Here is a 19,823-nt window from a genome sequence, read left to right on the forward strand (position 1 = left end):
TTGGGAGGTTTTCCAAACAATTGAAGAATTTCCAATCATCTTGTTACTATGAAATGCTAGATAAATTCCACTGTGGACAGAAAATATACTCTGTGTGACTTCAATTATTCAAAAGTTGTTAAGGCTTGCTTTATGTTCCAGCACAAGGTCAATTTTGGCTTAAGAAAATCTATGCTTACTGGAAAATAAGATGTATTCTGTGATTGCCAGATGCTTTGTTTTCTGTATGCATATATGCACATATATATACATATATTATATGTGCATATATTTCAAATATGTATATTTAATTAGTTCAAGTTTGTCAATCATGCTTTTCATATCTTTATCTTAAAGGATTTTTTACATGCTTGTTATATCAGTTAGTGAGAGAAGCATAGTAAAATCTCTTTGTCTGTTTTACATTTGTCCTTTAATGACTGCAATTTTTGTTTTATATTTTCTGAAGCTCTATATGAGGGGCATACAAATTTATAATTGCCACATCTTCCTAGCAGATTAACCCTTTGTTCTTATAAAATGTTCCTCTTTACATCTTGCTTTGCTTTTTTAATTAAAGTTGAGGTTTTGTGATATTAGTATAGTTATGTCAGCTTTCTTTCGGTTTGTATCTGCATGACATTTTATTTTCTAAACATCTCTGTATTCATATATTTGAAAAAATATATCCATATATCTATATCCACATCTATGTATGTTATTTTAAATATTCTAACATCTTTTTTAACTGAGGTATTATATCATGACTTGTAATGTAATTACTGACATATTTGGATTAAATGTACCAGTTTACTATTTTTCTAAATTTTCATATATTTTAGGTTACTTTTACTCTCCATTCTGAAATACTTTTAAATGTATTATTTTTGGTGTTCTATTTTCACTCTTTATTGGATTGTCAGTTACACATTCCTTTATTATTCTTTTAGTGGTTACTCTGGATATTACAACGTCTATTATTAAAGTCTAAGATAAATTAGTACTTTAACCACTTCCCCGACAATGCTAGAAAGTTACACTTTAATTCCATTTATGCTTTTCCTGCTTTTTATATTATTATCCTATATTTTACTTTCAGGTATTTAAGCCCATAAGACTTTACTGTTATTATTTTATATACTCAATAGTGACTTAGATTTGTCCACATATTTACCTTTTCTGGAATTCGTTATTGCTTCCTACATTGCTATGATTCTTTCTGGAATAATGCTACCTCTCACTGAAAACTACCTTTAGTATTTCTTTTCATATGGATCTGCTGGAAACAATTTTTTTTTTTTAAATTTTGTTTGCCAGGGAATGACAGTCTTTCACCTTAATTTTTAAATAAACTTTTTTTCTGTAATTTTAGAACAGTTTTAGATTTACAGAAAAATTTCAAAGATAGTGCAGAGTTCCCATATTCCCCGTATAGCCCATATTCTGCTATTATAAATATCTTACATTAGTATGGCACATTTGTTATAATTAATAGCCAATTAATTACATTGATATTGATACATTATTACCCTCTAAAGTCCATTTTTTATTCAGACTTCCTTATTTTTTACCTAATGTCCTTTTTCTGTCCCAGGACCCCTTCCAGGATACCATTTCACATTTAGTTGTCCTGACCCCTTAGGTTCTTTTTGGCTGCGACAGTTTCTTATTTTCTTTGCTTTTGATGACCTTGACAGTTTTGAGGAGTACCGGTCAGATGCTTTATAGAAGGTCCTTCAATTTGGATTTTTATGATTTTTTATTATTATTAGACTGGAATTATGTGTTTTGAGGAGGGAGACTACAGAAGGAAAGTGCCATTTTCATGATGTCACATCAAGGGTACATACAATCAATGGGGCTTAGCACTGTTGATGTGGACGTTGGTCCCCTGGCTGACATGGTGTTTGTGAGGTTCCTCCCCTGTAAGGTTACTGCAGTTCTTTCCCCTCTATACTGTATTCTTTGGAATGAGATCATTATGCACTGCTCTCACTTAAGAGTGGAGAGTTATGCTTCCCCCTCCTTTACGATGGGGTAGCTACATAAATTATTTGGAACTCTTCTGCACATATTTGCCTCTTCTCCTCCATTTATTACACCTTAATTTTTGAAGAATATTTTCAATGGAATAGAATTACAGGTTGGTAGTTGTTTTCCTTAAGCATTTCAAAAGTGACATTCCCTTATCAATTAAATTTGCTTTCGAATATAATGTGATTGCTTTTCTCTGTCTGCTTTTAAGATTTTCTCTTTGCCTTTCTTTCTCATATGTTTTACCATGACATGCTTTGATGTGTTTTCAGTTCTGTGGTTTCATATCTTCCTTTCAGTTTCAGGGAAATTGTTCCCACAACTATATGTTCAAATATTGCATCTGCCCCATTTCCTTTCTCCTTTCTTTCTAGTATTGCATAATGCATGTTTATGAGACCTTTGATCTACACATGATTTGTCTCATGTTATTTTCTATTTTGTTTTCTTTTGTCTTCTTTCTTTCTTTGTTTCATTCTAGATATATTCTACCGACCCATTTTCCAGGTTATCAATTCTATAATCAGCTGTTTGTAATATACCATTAATTCTGTCTACCACATTTTCCACTGAAGTTATTATCTTTTTCATTTCTACTATTTATAGTTTATTCTTTTTCTAAATTCTACTTAGGTGAAATTTCCTACTTTGTCATCAATTTTCTCATTTTTAGAAATCTACCCTTCTTTGACTTGCTTTATGTTACTGAAGCTGGACCCTGTAAACATTTCTCCTTGGCCAGCTGGTGCAATGTTAAGTCATCTTAGTAGAGGGCACGAGAGGACTGCTACCAGAGGAAGGCACTGTCACTTCCAGGTCTTAGCTCTCTCATTCACAGGCGTGTACATTGCGGCTGCCAGCACGCAGCTTCCTTGTCAGTAGGAAGCTTCTTCACCAGTGAGCAGCCACCCTGCCATTGGTGTACGGGAAACCTTGTGCTGCACAGCCGTCAGCAAGCTCACCAGTACTCCAGCAGGCAGCTTCCCAGAAGATCTCACTGCCACCCCAATGCGCAGGTTCCTGCCCACCATCCCTGGTCAGCCACACCCTCTCCAATGAGATCTGAATTTCAGCCTGGCGGGGGGGATTGCGAGAATGCTTCCCAGTTTGCTCCTTTCCTGGGAACTCTCCTTCAGTCCTAGACAGAGGGGCTGCTCCCACCATCTGCTCTGCCTATAATATTTAACATTACCTTTACCCCTCTTAGTACTCTATCTCCAGTTTCTAATCAATAATCTTTATAGTACTTTTTTTCCTGATCAAATCCTTGCTGTGGTTTCTGTCTCTTACTGGACTGTCCAGTATACCTTCTCTCCAGTATCATGATCCCTCGATTTTTGGCTTCCATGATAGCTCTGAATTCCAATTTATATCTCCTCAGCCCACTGAGACTGGTGACTGCCCTGTGTGTCTTTTCTCCCCATTAGCAGCGACTTTCTTCTCACCTTTTCAGCCTGTCCCATTATGTTACTTACGAATCAATCCCTGGAGGGCAAAACTCACCTCGTTGACTTTCCCGGCTGTCATACTATTCTCTGATGTCTTCTGATGAGTGATGTGCATATTACATACAACTTTTCTAGCTGTTCTCAGCAAGAGAATTGGTCTGCACTATTTAGACCACTACAGGCTATCAGTGTAAGAACACCTATTTCTTGATCCCCTTTACATTAGTCCAAAGAAAACTCCATTAATTGAAGCATTTACACTTGTTTATTTTCCTTAACAATTTGACTCAGTCAACGACACAGGAATTGATGACTAATAAACATGAAATGATTAACAAATACAACACTCTATAAATAGGTACTAAGCTTTGCGCTGCAGCAAGATATCATAGAGCAAAAGATCAGTGAAGGTTGACTTCAAAAGGAAGATTGGAGAATCAGTTTGGATTTTATTCTCCAAGCTCAGTTTGCTGAAAAAGAGGAGATATGTTCGAATAGGTCATATATCAAGAGTCCTGTGATTCCACTCTTAAGAATTCATCCAAAATTATATTCCAAAGGAATTCAACTGTCCTAGGCACCTTTCCATACACAATATCTTGAGGTCTTCATTATGAACTGATGACATCATACAAAATTACGCTTATTCAAAAAAAAGTATGGTCATTAAAAAGAAAACTAAAGGACACACATATTAAGTAAAACGTTTATAACAACTTAAACATTCACTAATGTGGGAGTAGTTAAGTTAAATGCCTCCCTTCAATGTAGTCATTACAAGTCAAAATTGTGATAAAACAATTAACTATAAAACAACATGGAAAATTGTTATGTTCAAATAGATTAGAAATTGTTTCTCTGTGTTAGTTGCAACTATAAAAACCTATAAAATTATTATGGAGAAATCTTGGAAAGATTAAAAAAATAAATAATTTGACATATAACAGTGGTGGAATTACGTCTTTTAAAGTTTTAGTTTTGGTTGTAATATCGCTTGTGCCATCAGCACTTTAAAAAAATAAGTCAGAGATTTATGACAGGTAATAAAAACAACAGAGTATATAATTTTTAGTGACTGTTCAAAGGGAAATATTTGTTTTTCAGGATGGACAGATTTTCGCTGGTATTGAATTCTGATGGAAATTCGTTAAATGAGTTTAGAATATAAGGGTCATTGGATAAAACCATCACAAAGTCTTCAACAGAGGTTTTTCAAAAAATGTCAACATTTTCTTCATCAATTTTTGACTAATATTGACCTGTACTAAAAGATAAGACCTAATGTAACAACATATTATGGCAAAATTACTTCCATGAAAAGCTAAATCAATATGGTCCAGTCCAATTTCCTCTGCCTGGTTTTACATGAAATAAATATAGATTTTTTTTTTTTTAAAAAAAGCAATGCTTGGTTTGCATAGCCTTGAAGAGGGCTTTGGAAAATAATTTTTGCTTTTGGATCAAACACAGACTTTCTATGTATTTCCCAGTTCACCACAGTCTTTCCCCCAACCTATTCCTTTTCCCTGAGCAACTCACTTGTTTATGGTATCTGAATGGCTCTGAAGGCACCTGACTTTAATCTTCCTGGTCTGACAGACTTGGCCTCAGATCCTTCAGGAGTCACAGAGCTCTCAGGGCAGGTCCGGAAAGGGATGGCGAGGATGAGGAGAAGAAGCATCCTAGAACATCGCCTCTAATTCAACAAGTGAAAAATTGCTTTTATTTATTTTACGTATTGCGTACCTCTCAACTTAAAATTTGCTCTAATTATGTGGTTGATTTGCTACTAAAAATGTTTGAAAATCCCTTCCTTGTACTGTTACATCTGGTTATGGGGGAGGTGAAGGCAAGGCCTTTTACTCTAAGGAAAGTGAATAAGTATATCTCCGGGAGGTAATATGAGAGAAAACAGTTAGTAAAGATACCCAGTTTTGATTTTGAAATATTAAAATAATAAATATCATGTGTAAGAATCCTTTTTCACGTCTATTCACCTTAAACCTAATGGTTATGCACATTATTAACAAATGTCAAACTAAATTTAGTCCTTCAGAAAATTCATAGTAAAACTGATAAGAAGGCACTTACGCATTGGCTGGAGTTAAGAAGTAAGGGACAATTAGAGGGTTCGTGGGTCAAAATGATTAGTACATAAAAATGACATAAAAAGGACTTAAAATATCTTCTGTGCAGGAAAAATTTTAGTAGCACGTTAACAGCTAAAGATATTTTACAAATATGTTTTATGTTTTTGGAGCTAGGATAACACAAGCAGCAAAAAGCGTAAATGAAAGACTGATAGATTTCCCCAAATAAACTTTAAAATCTCCCATTTGGAGTGAGCAAAATTAAAAGACAAATAAGAAATGAAGAAAACAGCATGGTCACATACCAGTTAAAGAGTAGAAATCATTAATATATAAAAGGTTAATGTAAATCAAAAGGAAAAGTTGAACTCTCCCGAACAAAAATTTAGTCTAATGAAATGAAATAAATTGAAATCAAAAATACGGATGTCCAATAAATGTCAAATGTTGTTGAAACCAATTAATAATCGAAGAAATTAAAACTAAAAGAAAATTAATACTATTCTTTCTCTACCAGATTTACAAAGATTAAAATCAGTGCTCATGGGGCAGCCCAGTGGCACAGCGGTTAAGTGCGCACCTTCCTCTTGGGCAGCCCGGGGTTCACTTGTGCGGATCCCGGCATGGCACCGCTTGGCAAGCCATGTTGTGGTAGGCGTCCCAGGTATAAAGTAAAGGAAGATGGGCACGGATGTTAGCTCAGGGCCAGTCTTCCTCAGCAAAAAGAGGAGGATTGGCACCAGATGTTAGCTCAGGACTGATCGCCCTCAAAAAAATAAATCAGTGCTCATGTGTGAGGGTTTAAGTGTGGCAAAAGCGCTGTAGTAGACTTTGCTAGTACGAGCACAGACTGGGAAATAATTTCTGAGTTTCGAGTGTCTACACAAACCAGAATATGCATATACTTTCCCATACAACCTAAAGAGGTAATCACAAATGTCCATAATGATTTATGTATTTTTTAATAGCAGAGGAGAAAAAACAGAAATCAAACACTAGGATCTTAAATAAATTATAATACCTCCAAACCAAGGACCACTATACAATAATTAACAATCCTTTTCCAGCAGAATATTCATTTACCTCTGCAAATGTCATAACATATTAAGGGTGTGCATACTTACATACACGTATATAATGGTAATCTCATTTGTTTTTATTTATCTATCAATATATGTTCTTAGAAAAAAAATGCAAGGATATACTAAAATACACTAAAAGTGCCTATCTTTGAATGAAGTAATAAGGGATGGTTTTTGTTTTGTTGCTCTGTACTTTGCCTGTTTTCCATATTCTTTGCAATGAGCATACTTTCAGAAAAAACAGCACAATAAATGCAAAAAATTGTTTAAAAGTTAGGGCTAAAATGCTCCTTCTACCTCCCTTTTCTTTTTATATACTCTCTGCCATGGTGTACAATTATATCACGTTTAGTATATTCACTTAAATTTTAGTATATTCACTTAAATTTTAGTGTATTCACTTAAATTTTAGCTTTTTAAAATGAATGATCTTTAAGATTTTGCTGGTTAGGTTGCTTTGTAAAGAGCTTAAAGCAACTTAATGACATAGAGTGTTAGCATTCTATTCCGTCCATTTCACATGGCCAAGGCTGGTATATCCAATTAGTTGGATGCTCCATACTTGAGAAAGCAGCAATGCATGTGAAGGCTTCTGATCTCTGGAGGAATGCTCACATTCAAGCTTTCTAGAATATCCTCAGTGCAAGGTATGTGAAAGACCATGTATTCCCCTGAAAACTTGACCCATCCTTAAGTACTGAAGATTTGACGAAAGGAGAGGATGTCACATTGTCTAAACCAAGAACCTCCTGCCAGGGCTAAAGTACAAATCCTTTAAGGACAACTAAATATAACAGAGTGGAGACTTCCCTGGGCAGGCAACAATTCCAGATGGAAAGGCTCATATGTGACTTCAGTCTTGATCTGCCAGGGTACAAATGGGCACAAGAGTAAACTCCTTTATGAAATGTTTGTGGCTAACTTCATTACTTTTAATTTTGTCATCTGTACAGTAAGAAAAAAGAAAGTAACCACTTTATAAGGCTCTTGTGAGAATCAAATTAAATAACACATTTAAACTACTCAGCACAGTTTCTAGCATACAGTAAGCTCTCTATATAGTAGCTCATTATTATTGTTCCCTAAACATTATATGATTGTCATACACTTGAGAATTCAAATTTGGTTCATAGAAGGCACTCAGTTGCTTTCTTGTTTAATTTGCATTGAACATAAATTCAGTTTTAAGATAGGTGGAATTATAAATTCACAGTAACACATATTTCTTGTTCTACAGAACGGAAAGCTCAAAAACAATTTTGCCTTTCTTCTGATAGCACTCTTTTCATGCAACCTATTTTTATGTACAATCTGAGGTTTTCAAAAAATTGGCTGAATAATCAAACTAAAGGATAGACTTCATTGCTGTTGCTTATTCACTGGCCAGTTACACATTGACATTAATAAACAAAAAATATAAATATGGATTTCCACTTCTGTTGTTTACCACTTTTCTTTAAAAAGTAAATAAGGAAGTATGTTGCATGTTTGGTGTCCTCATGTACTCAGAAAAAATAAATAAATGAAAATATAAAATTATTACTATCAACTGAAAATCAGTGTTCATAAGTAAAAAATTTGAAAGTCATTGGCTTTGAAGATGGTTCTGAAAACCAAGTCAATACGTAGGATTTTAAATTGCAGTTTTATAAGATACTCACTGCATGATAGATTTCAGGCTGTTTCATGTGTCCAATGTCATTCAAGGTTGCAAATAAATTTGGCCTTTCAAAAGCAAGATGAATGACAAAATTTCTCTGACATACAGCGTCTTCCAGGTTAGGCATGACAAAAGTTCAATGATATCATCAAGGCTATCAATCCATCTGTAATGACATACTGCAGTCTCTTCCAGAATTAAATATGATGTTTGCAAGAGCAGTGCTACATTTCTGGTTGTAGGACAAAAAATACAACAGAACTGCAAACACATAAAAGGTCTGTTAAATGAGCCACACAAATAAACCATTCATTTTTATATTTAAACAAAATTTGTGAATTTGGTCTCCTTGGGTTTCATCATTTTCCTAAAACATGTTTCTATTCTAAAATCATGTGATCTGTTTAGTCTGTGTTTCTACAGTTTCAGTGATAACTTATACTGCTTTCAGGAATATGGCAAATACGGAACACACGTGGCCACAATGCAGAGTAAAAAGGCAAAATTAGAAGTGTTTTAACTTTACACACATCTTTCTCTAAACTAAAAGTATTTGGCCCAATTTAGCATGTGTATTTTTGTTTTTAAAGGGTTGTGTGCTCATTTTGTGAAAACTACCCAAAAATTGCACACACACATTATGTATCATAGCCATTTTCAAATCAATAGGCTTCATGAAGTGATGACCTAAGCTTCTTATTGCAATTAGCTTTCACAGCAAATCAGTCGATTTCTCTTTAGGTCCCAGCCTTAATGTAGTTCTCTATAGGTTAAGGTAAGATATGGCATTAATCAACATCTCTGGAAAATTCATACATGCCCAAAATATAATTGAGAAATACATTTAAACAATGTTCTTAGTCTTTATGACCTCATTTTGAGATTACAGAATTATACATGAAGTATACTAACAATATATCTATTCTGAAGACTTTAGATAATGTCAATGGAATAACTTCTATATATAGTTTTAATTCTAGGATTTTCCTTAAAATGGTTTAAATGGAGTTCCGTTTCAAGGCTTGAGAAGCTTCTTCTATTCCTAGTCACTAGGGAACAAACTGAGAACTTCAAAACAATAATCCTGACCTTCATTGTCTCCTGAGGCCCAACTGAGTTATTTTTTATACTACTCATGATTGGTAGTGGAGAGAAAGCAAGGAGGAATGTGTTAGACTACTGGAGAACTCATTCCTATGAGCCAATGACTTCATTCCTTGCATGGCCGCTGTATAAGAAGGAACAATCACATCGATAAGGCAATAAAATGAACCTCAGGCTCTGAGGATTTAGGTTTGAATCCTAGTTCCCCCACTTATGTGAGATACTGTGCAATTCACTTCACATTTGTGGGCCTTTTCTTATTCATTTGAAAAAGAATATGATGATACTACATAGAAATATCGAGAAGTATTACTATGATAATACCAAAGAAAATGCCTTGTAAATTTTGAAACCCAGCATAAATGAATTCTCAGGTACCAAACAGAAATGCTTTCTTTTTTTCTTTCATATTTCCACTAAATGATTTTTGAGAAAGGTTCAGTAGAAATTCATCTAACAAAGGAAATTGTGGGGAAAATAGTTACATTTTGGTAGAAAAAAATTTATGTTAAATAATGGCTATTTTAAATAAGTGAAACCAGAGGCACTGAAAAAAGAGCCATTGTATTATATGTATTCATTTAATGCTGCCTAGATTTCAAGAGAAATATTTATTTTTTAAGAAGTTTCCAAAAAGTGACAAAAATGTTGAAATTAAAGGTATGTTGACTGTAAACATATGTCATAGCTCACTAAATTTTGCAATAAATCACCGAAGTTAAATAACAATTCTAAAATTATCACCTTCTTACTATAGTCCTTCTCTGTTATAGTCCTATCCTGTTAATACTTAGGATATGTTTAAAATATTTTGTGGTATTTATAAAACTATTTTTTTAACTGGAATTTTCAATTGAAACTAATAACACATACTATCTATAGCAACATGGTCAAGACAATGGTGTTTAGACTGAATCTGAATATCGGGTTCTTTGCTTACTTGGGTAATCCTCTTATCCTCTCTAATCTTTAGTTTCCTCATCTGTAAAATGGGGGTAATATCAATAGTACCTGCCCCATTGGTTTGTTGTGAATATTAAATGAATTATAAGATGTAAAATGAATGGAAACTTTAGTCACCTAAGGGTGACCGGTTATTACTATTATCATTATTTCCCAAATGTGACTTACAAATGAAATTTGCTCTCTTCTCATTTTTTTTCCTCAATTCTTAGTAATGTAACCTTCCAAGTACAATTGCCTTGAATTCAAATTCTCTATGCAATTTACATAAAATTTTTACCCAGTAGCTGAAAAAACATAGCTCCACTGTGTGACACAGTGGAAGGTGGCCAGTCTAGAATACACAGCCTTACTGAATTATCAGCTCTTGTACGTGAAGGCAAGAAATCGCAGACAAGTCTGCAACACAACTAACGAAAACCGATTTGATCTTTTAGTCTATATTTCCCTTAAGTTATCAACAACAAAAATTAGTCACAGTTAATAATTACAATTACCAACGATCTATTGTTTCATATAATTAACATTTGCATATTTGCATCATATTCTCATATTCAGGGTTATATTTGATCTTCACAAATCAGGGAGGTAGAGTAGGCCTTAATAATAACGACACAGTATAACTTTCTGAATTGAGGTAGCCATGGTTGACAAACTTCTACCCCAGGAAACTATTAAGAAATCACATGAGCCTCTGTAGCCTGAAGTAAAATGAGATATCCTACATCTGTCTTTTAGCTGGATTCTCAGATGCTCTTTCATTCATGCATCATTACAGGACAATGGGAGAAAAAGATGCTACATTAGTGCTAAAAGTGTTTGTTTTACACATAACATTGATCTATCCTCCAGCATGTCAAGAAGATAAATTTTAAATGTAGCTATTTATTTATTTATGAAGTGCAGCCCCCTCCATGACCTATAAAATTTCCCAGTCCAAGGTATGAAAAGTGCTGACAATTTCTGGATTGCAAACTCAGTTACTGATTTACATTTTAGAAGCAGAGAAACTGAGGCTCTAAGAGACTATAGTTCTATAGTTATTCCTTTTTTTTCAACAATTTTATTTGGATATCTTGGCCATATAAAAATTTTATATATTCAAGGTATACAACTTAATGTTCTGATATATGTATACATTGTGCAAAGATCACTACAATAAAGGTAAATAAGTTATCCATCACTTCTACATACATATTTATCATTGTGTGTGTGTGTGTGAGATGAGAAGATTTCAATATATAAGGAGCTCACACAACTTAATAGCAAGAAACCAAAATAACAACTGAAAAATGGGCAAAGGACTTAAATAGAAAGTTCTCAAAAGAAGACATACAAATGGCCAACAGGTATATAAAATGGTGCTCAACATCTCTTATCATCAGGGAGATGAAAATCAAAACCATAATGAAATATCACCTCACACTTGTTAGAATGGCAATTATCAAAAAGATAAAGATAGCACCTGTTGGTGAGGATGTGGAGAAAAGAGAACCCTTGTCCACTGTTTGGGAGAATGTAAGTTGGTACAGCTGTTATGGAAAACAGTACGGAGGTTCCTCAAAAAGTTAAAAACAGAACTACCATATGATTCTGCTATTCCACTTCTCGGTCTATATCTAAAGGAAATGAAATTTGGATCTCAAAGAGGTATTTGTACTCTCATGTTCATTGCTGCATTATTCACAACAGCCAAGACATGGAAGCAACCTAAATGTTCACCAATGAACAGATGGATAAAGAAAATGTGGTACATATATACACAATGGAATATTATTCAGCCTTAAAAGAAGAAAGAAATGCTGCCATTTGCAACAACTTGGACGAACCTGGAGGACATTATGCTGAGTAAAATAAGCTAGAGATGGAAAGACAAATACTGCATGATCTCACATTTTGTGGAGTCTAAGATAATCAAACTCAAATAAGAAGAGAGTAGAACGGTAGTTGTCAGGGGCAGAGAGGAGTGGGAAATGAGGAGATGTAAGCCAAAGAGGACAAAATTTCAGTTATGTAAGATGAATGGGTTCTGGAAATCTAATAACCGGCATGTGACGATAGTCAACAATAATGTATTGTATAGTCATTCCTTTACTCAGTAAATATTTATTGAATATCTTCCTTATGCTGGGCCCAGAGGATCCAGGGATCAAACTTATTTTTTGTTTTTTAAAGAGAAGCCCTCGTTCCCATGCTAAGTAAGCTTGCTGGTTGGTACGGGAGATGCAGTTCAACAAGTTGCTATAAATTAACTAAAGGCATGATTGAAATTCAAGATCACTAAAATCCAAGCTTGCTTTCTCCAAAGTAGTTTCAGTCTTCGCCACTCCAAGCTGCCCATTCAGAAATTATTGTATCATTAAAAAAATTCACTGTTTCCCCCTCTATCCAGACTGCCATGTCATTTTAATATGGTTGGAAGTCATCACTCAGATGGTGCAACATATATCTACCCAATCATTGAACAGTCAGCTTTTACAATTATGACAGTTGATGTGTTTATGGTCCCATTAAACATTCTCTTATTCTTCCTTCATTTAATTTTCAACCATAAAAGAAAAAGCTCACTATGCAAAAATATTTCCTACCCCTAAGAATATTGATTTGAAGGAGAGATTTTTTGCAACACATTCATCCAACACGGAGCTTTTACTTAAACCTGAAGGAATGCCCACAAATTTTCTCGGGCTTTATTTTCTGCCATAGGAATAAGAGTGGCTCTGGAGTCAGAGTGGGTTCAAATTCTGGTTCTACTACTTATTAGCTGTGTTCTAGACTATTCCCAATAGTGTGGCTGTGCAACAAATCACTCCAAAATTTGGTAGCTTAAAAACAATGACAAGTAGAGGAAGATGGGCACGGATGTTAGCCCAGGGCCAGTCATCCTCAGCAAAAAGAGGAGGATTGGAGCAGATGTCAGCTCAGGGCTAATCTTCCTCAAAAAACAAACAAAAAAAGACAATTATTTTGTTATCCCATAGTTTCAGTGGATCAGGAGCTTGGGACACATTTGGATGGGCAGTACTGGCTCCAGATCTCTCATGCTGTTGTCATCAGGTAGTACGGCTGGAGCTAGAAGTGCACGGAGAGACTGGCGCTGCTGGGGCCTGGCTGGGTACCACTCTCTCTCTCTCCCCTTTAATCTCAAGCTTACCCAGGTGGGCTCTCATCTGGGCTACTTTGGCTTCCTCAAAGCACAATGGGGCAGTTGGACCGGCAGCACGGCAGCTCAGGGCTCCAACACAAGTGTTTCAGTGATTGAGGTGGATGTTGTATCTTCTTTCTTGACTAGCCTTGGAAGTCACTGAGTGTCCCTCCCGCCATTCTGTTAGTTTCATGTGAGTTTCAAACTCAATGACGGAGCAGAGGAATTTGACTTCCCCCTCTTAATGTGGGAATGATAAGGTTTGAGAAGAACATGTGGAAAAGGAGATATTGCTATGGCTATCTTTGGAAAATAAAATCTGCCAAGGTGACCTTGGTCAAGTCAGCTAACTTTTCTGTGCCTCAGTTTCCTGATCTATAAAATGGCTATAATATATGGCACTTCATAGTGTTCTTGAGGTTTAAGGAGTTAATATAGCTTAAGTGCTTAGAACAGTGCCTAGCACAGAGAAGGTCACTCCATAAATTTTATTTCATTTTATTTAAATTTCGTTATTATTAATATCTTCAAGTCTCAGGACAAATATCACCTCTTCTGTGGAGCCTTCCCTATTATTCTCAGTGATTTTTCATTCTCTCTTCAAGCTTACTGTGGCTTTGAAGTCACCTCTTTTCTAATACACCTTTTCAGATTTTATCGTAATTATATGTTCATGGGTCTAGATCCTCCAGTGTACTGTGAACTCCTCGGGAGCAGAAAACAAAAGGATTGCTCAGTAACACAAGTTCGTTTATCAGGGAATGACTCAGTCCAAAGTTCAGGCACAAACAGCAGCCATGAAAATGTAGATTCGGGAAGATGGTGAAAACTAGGCAGGGCAACACAAAATAAAGAAGGCAGGATATACACAGATAATGAACATCTGACTTCCACTTTCATTTACTCTTCTATCAAAGCTGTAAAGGTAGCAATTGCCTTAATCAGGGGTTGTAGGAGATGGTGGGATTTCTAGAGGAGAAAACAGAACAGTGAGTTGAAAGCTTTGGCCTCAAATTAACATCTAGAAAGTATTTAAATTTGTTGTAATAGACTAGGTAAAATTTAACTAGCTTTCCTATCACTGTAATTTAACATCTAAAGTGTCCATAATTAAAAACATTTGCTGAAACAAAATTGCATTTGAGAATGAACAGGAGCTTTGAACCTGTAAATCATGCAAATCTGCAGCATCTATTCCTTTTAAAAGGGAAATCAACATTAATCCCAACCTAATACAAAAAAAATTGTCTTCTGGTATCATATAGAAATCTACAAAATCTTTAGCAACAAGAAAGATTGTCAGTTCCTTTTACCAACAAGAATGTACCTGTAAATCAGAAGAGAGTCCTGCAAAATCATTAATAGGGCTTGGTCTCCTGAACCAAGAGTAATCATTTCAATTCAATTTAAAAAATAATACATTAAAATTTCAAAAAGCCATTTGTGACCAATACAGCTCTAGAATTTTCATTTTTTTTTCCCAGAGCCCAGAGATGTTTAAAAATGGATTTTGCAGTTGAACTCGAGGAGTGTCAGATCTCAGAAACAACAGATGAAGAAAACTCTAATTAGCTGTGATGAACGTTGATTATAGAGCTCGGATATAACAATGATTACAAGAGAAAAAAAGAGGTGAAGCATCAGCCCCACATATCAAGAGTGGTTGTGTAATTAGAGAAATTTAATCACAGCAGGCAAATGAGATGTATTTGTATTTGTTCCATTTTGTGGATTCACAGGCAGAACCGTCCTCAGAAAATGCAAAAGGAACAAAAGCATTCCTATTGCATATGCTTTATCCCTAAGCTATTTAATTCATGAAAGTCTTTTTTTATTGTTCCTTTTTCCACCTCTTCCCCATGCCTCACAGAAAATCCATTTCTTTTTCAGCAAAATACTCAGTACTATTACCTTATGAGGATGTTCTTTTTAGAATGTCCCTAGCTCACTAGGATTAAGAGAAGATACACATATGCTCATAGGGAAATAAAGGACCTGTTTTATCTGAAATATTTGATTTTAAATATGTGGTCCCTCAGTTGACTTTTGGAGGGAACAGAATTTAACAGCCATACCTAAAGATGAAGCTATGAGCAGTACGAGTGCTCCCAGTTTCTATAACATCGGCCAGAGCTTTGCTGGTTCATGAATAAATCCCCAAATATAAGAAGTCACTTGGTTAGCTGAACTCCCACAGAAGACTCAGTAACCCGTTAGGAGGTCATAGGGTTTATCTCGAACAAGAGTCTGTCTTGCAGCTTACTGTCTTTTGATTCCCTGATTAAGTGATGGATGAGAAGAAGAGGTCACTCAGGCAGTACAAAACCAAAGAAAAAAAAACTTCACAGAAACCTTGGCTGGCCCACATTATTCCCAGCAAGAGATTTCTGCTTTGCACTGATTACTCATAAAGCCTCTTCCCCAAGCAAATCTTTTTTTTTTTTTTTTTGTGCCAACGTTGTTCTATAATTAGGTGTTTCTGCTGGAATTAGCAGCAAACATGAAAAAGCTTCTCTGGTAACACATTTGTAAAAGGTATCTAAGTTTTCATTGGTGAAGCTGGATTAAACTATGTAATTTATCATCATGACAGTGTATCTGTGTTTGCCCTGCAAACTCCACTTAAGTATAATAAAATAAAGAAATAGCATGAATCATTAGAAGGTTACACGCATACACACACACATCTTACACATTAATGCTTTGCATGGTTCCGTTAACATCTATATATAATAATTTTTCTTGACTCAAACTGATACAATGCAAATATATTCACCCATATGATAATCGTGCTTAAGATATTCAAGAGTTTATCATCCTACAATTTAAACTGCAGAAAAGTTTCTCTTTGATGCAAATAAATTTTGGTCCAAACATATTGTGAAAATGGGAAAAAACATATCCCATTTTCACCTACATCTACTAAAGCTGTCTCTATCAAAACAGATTTCCCAATTCCTTTTTGTGAGATATTCATAAAAGAAAGTATGTCTCATTCCTCCTCCCCCCAACACACACATAAGCCACATCTATTTGATTATAACTACTGTGCCTCACCAGCGAGTTCAAATGCCTACTGAGACAAGGCAATTGTCCCAGTACAGGAGTGAAGTGGGTACTGGGGCAAATGACCTGTTTATACTGTATAAGTGGTGAGAAAGGATAAGATTGTTGATGAGAAGAAAGCAGGCTCAAGAGGGTCAGATCTTCTGCTATGTTAAGAGAAGCTGTAAATTTCACATGAAATCTTTTAATCTTTAAATGTTGGCACAATTTATATGGACCAAATAAAGCATTCTTTGAGCTTACTTGACTGACCAACTGCTAGTTCTCAAGTTCTTCTGTTCTATGGGTGCTGAAAAGATGATCAAGTAGAAGGTAAACCTCAGGGACAGGCTGTGGCCAGAGGATGATAGAGCTGAATCAAACAGCTCAGACTCCTACCCCACAATGGCCAATGGGAAATCCTGCCTGGGGTGCGGGACACTTGAAATTAAGTTAAGCGAAATCAATAAGTTCAAGATCACTGGATGGGCAAAAAGTAGAGAGACTGGGGTGAAGGAAGAGTCACTGATAGGGAGGTGCCAAGGAAAGCTGTTGTTTATAGAGAGCATTGGTCAGCTGAGGGGGCCCAAAGAAAACTGGTTCACCAAAGACAACCAGATATCAAGTATTCTTCACAGAGGGAGAAAAACAAAGTCTCAAAGAAAGCATTGAAAAAGAATAAACTCTGACAATGCTTATGCCAAAGTGAAAATCTTCAAGTTGTTTGTCTTGGCTGCTTACAATCATAGGTACCAGGATGAACCCGAGAAAAATGTCCTGGTGAGACATGAGCCTCTGTCAAGAATGTGCATATTTTGTTAGCTGATAAATTAATATAGGGACAAACAATGTTTATAATTTAAGAGTTGACATAAATTACTGTGCAGTAACATGGCAATTGAAATATGTAAGAGTCCTCTCTAATAATCTACAATTACCTTACCCACTTTACTGGTATCCCCCGGACGTTTAAATATGAGGATGCAAATGAAAGCCTTCAGTTTTATCTTAATGTCTTTCAGCATTCTCATCTTTTGCTGTAAGAATATGGCATTCTCAAAAGAGAAATGGTATAAAACCTTCTACACCCTCTTTAGAACCAGCCCATTAAATGTGAAGAACATCCTTTCAATAAATGGAGAGCTTTTCTTGAACCACAGTTTCACTGCCTTGACAGTCGGAAAGGGCTGAAGGGGACTGCCTGACGAGGGAAGAATGCTCAAAAACAGGTTGAGCGTGAGGTCGCCAGAAGGTTGGACTGGGCAGAGTTACTGTATTCAACTTAGAAGACAAGCAAGGGCAAAAAGAACACCACGACCACCTCCAAGGTAAGAGAAAATGAGACTGTTTTCTGAAAGAATCTGCTATTTAGAGAGTGAAGGAGAAGCGAGCACTTGGACTGGGAAGCAAGGTCAAGCGAATAAAAGCAGTAAGTAGAAATTGTCATTCTGCCTAAAAAATAGCACCTAGATTTCAAGCCAAATTAAGGGTAAACTCTAGTGCTGCCTTGCAAAGGGTGAACTATAAAGAAAGGAAGAAAAAAAATCAGATTCCCATGCCCTTCTCTAGCTAGCTTTAGTTCTCTTCCCAGTTCTAGCATAATATGGTTTTAAGAATAAATGGCATTGAAAGCACTGTTTGCATAAGGATTCACACTTTCTTTACAGTAATCCTGGCAGGCTGTTATGATCTAGATATTCCGAAAGGGAAAACGAAGCTCAGTGACGTTGTTACATGCCTATGGTCACCCGGCTGGTAAGCAGAAAAGTCAGGATTAAAGTCCAATAGGTCTTCAGACTCTTAGTGTAATGACATTTTAAATGCACTCAGATTTTTGTGCTCTGTACGTATGTATTCTTTCAATGTTATACCATCTGTTATGCTTCTTATCTTCATCAGCATCTGTCTGATTTCTCTGCTCCTGCCGTCCTTGGGTAATTGTCCCCCACTCAGTCTACGGCAACTAATAGAGCGTCATTCGCTGATCCTGTTATTGCAGGGCAAGGTTACAATGAACGGTTAAGAGATTTGCTGGCTTGTTCACCCAAAAGCACAGGGCAGTGGCAAAGACAAGAGGAATGACAACAATAAAAATAAATTCTCAAAATGAGGAAAAGACAATGTTATCCTGCCACAGCAACAGGACTGAGAAAATAGTCGGCAGGGGGGTGGGAGGGGTAAGATCTTGGAGCCTAGTGCTGACAACCAGAAAAAATAAAAGCTGGAATATTCAAATTTGAAAGAAAACAGTGAATTTCAGAGAAAGGGAGAAAAACATGCATATGATAAGAACTAATTTCCATTTACTGCACTCATATATCCCTAAAGGAGCACCAGAGAGAAGCGGCAATTTGGCAAATGCGTCCTTAGTGTTTAAACATCAATTTTGATTTGTGATAGATACTTGTCTTTCAAATATTAAGATCGGGAAAATAAACTCTCTAAGCTGTTTGTGAGCTAAATTTTATTTTGACTTGTAAAATAGAGAAGAATTTCAATAAGAGTAAAGATCTGCGATAAAAGGAAAAAATAGACACTGTGCTTAGTTCATTTTCTTTAAGAAGTAGGTCTCTCAAAAACATAATCAACTAGAATTTGGCATATCACAGATCCAAATTTAAATGATCTTTAATAAAAAGGAAGAAATGACCTAGAATAACACTTAAACACACACACACATGCACGCACATGCACACACATACACACACGGAGGCCACTAGTGTAGCAGGCTAAAGATTGGAGAATAGATTTGCTTTTCTGAAGCTTGGGAAGTGAGAAGTACTTCTCACCTTTCACCTGCAGCCTCATCTCCCAAATGACAAGGCTGCTATTGATCAGGATGGCTGTCTGGTGCCCTAAAGCTAAAATCCAAGTAATTACTGCTGATGGTAGAAGAGTTCTGTTTGGGTGAGGGGAGGGAGCTGGACTGAGATCATTACCCAACAACTTACAAGTCTTTAAACTTCTGGTCAACCTGTATGTCTTTGAAACTAAGCCTCTGAAGCATTTTAATTGCAGAAATACTCTTGGTGTAAAACTCAGCTGCCGGTATGCAGGCAAATTAATTCACTTTTGCATGTATGTTGTAAGTACCCTTCCCTTCAACCTCCTCCTACTTCCCCTCACCCTGATTTCCAACAGCCACTGATACTGTGAATTGCCCTCTGGCTGGGGACAAGTACGGCCATAAAACTTGACTCGAGAAAATAACAAATAAACTTTCTATTTTCCCATCATTCTTTTCTTCCAGTTTCTTTATGCAACAAAGACCTG

The 19,823-nt window shown here is 35.8% G+C and overlaps 1 protein-coding gene across 20 annotated transcripts in view; it reads right to left on the reverse strand.

The window, feature by feature from the left end:
- LOC106834680 (EGF-like and EMI domain-containing protein 1) overlaps positions 1 to 19,823 on the reverse strand; it is a 586,744-nt gene that overhangs the window by 226,536 nt on the left and 340,385 nt on the right. For 4 of the 20 annotated variants that reach the window (XM_070509515.1, XM_070509521.1, XM_070509514.1 and 1 more), the window contains one exon: positions 5,001 to 5,157. The exons of the other annotated variants lie outside the window; for them this stretch is intronic. The gene's annotated coding sequence lies outside the window, so the exon portion shown is untranslated. The remainder of the gene's footprint in view (positions 1 to 5,000; positions 5,158 to 19,823) is intronic. 20 annotated transcript variants of the gene reach the window in all.

The sequence above is a fragment of the Equus asinus genome, chromosome 5 (genome assembly GCF_041296235.1).
Source record: "Equus asinus isolate D_3611 breed Donkey chromosome 5, EquAss-T2T_v2, whole genome shotgun sequence".
Classification (NCBI taxonomy): domain Eukaryota; kingdom Metazoa; phylum Chordata; class Mammalia; order Perissodactyla; family Equidae; genus Equus; species Equus asinus.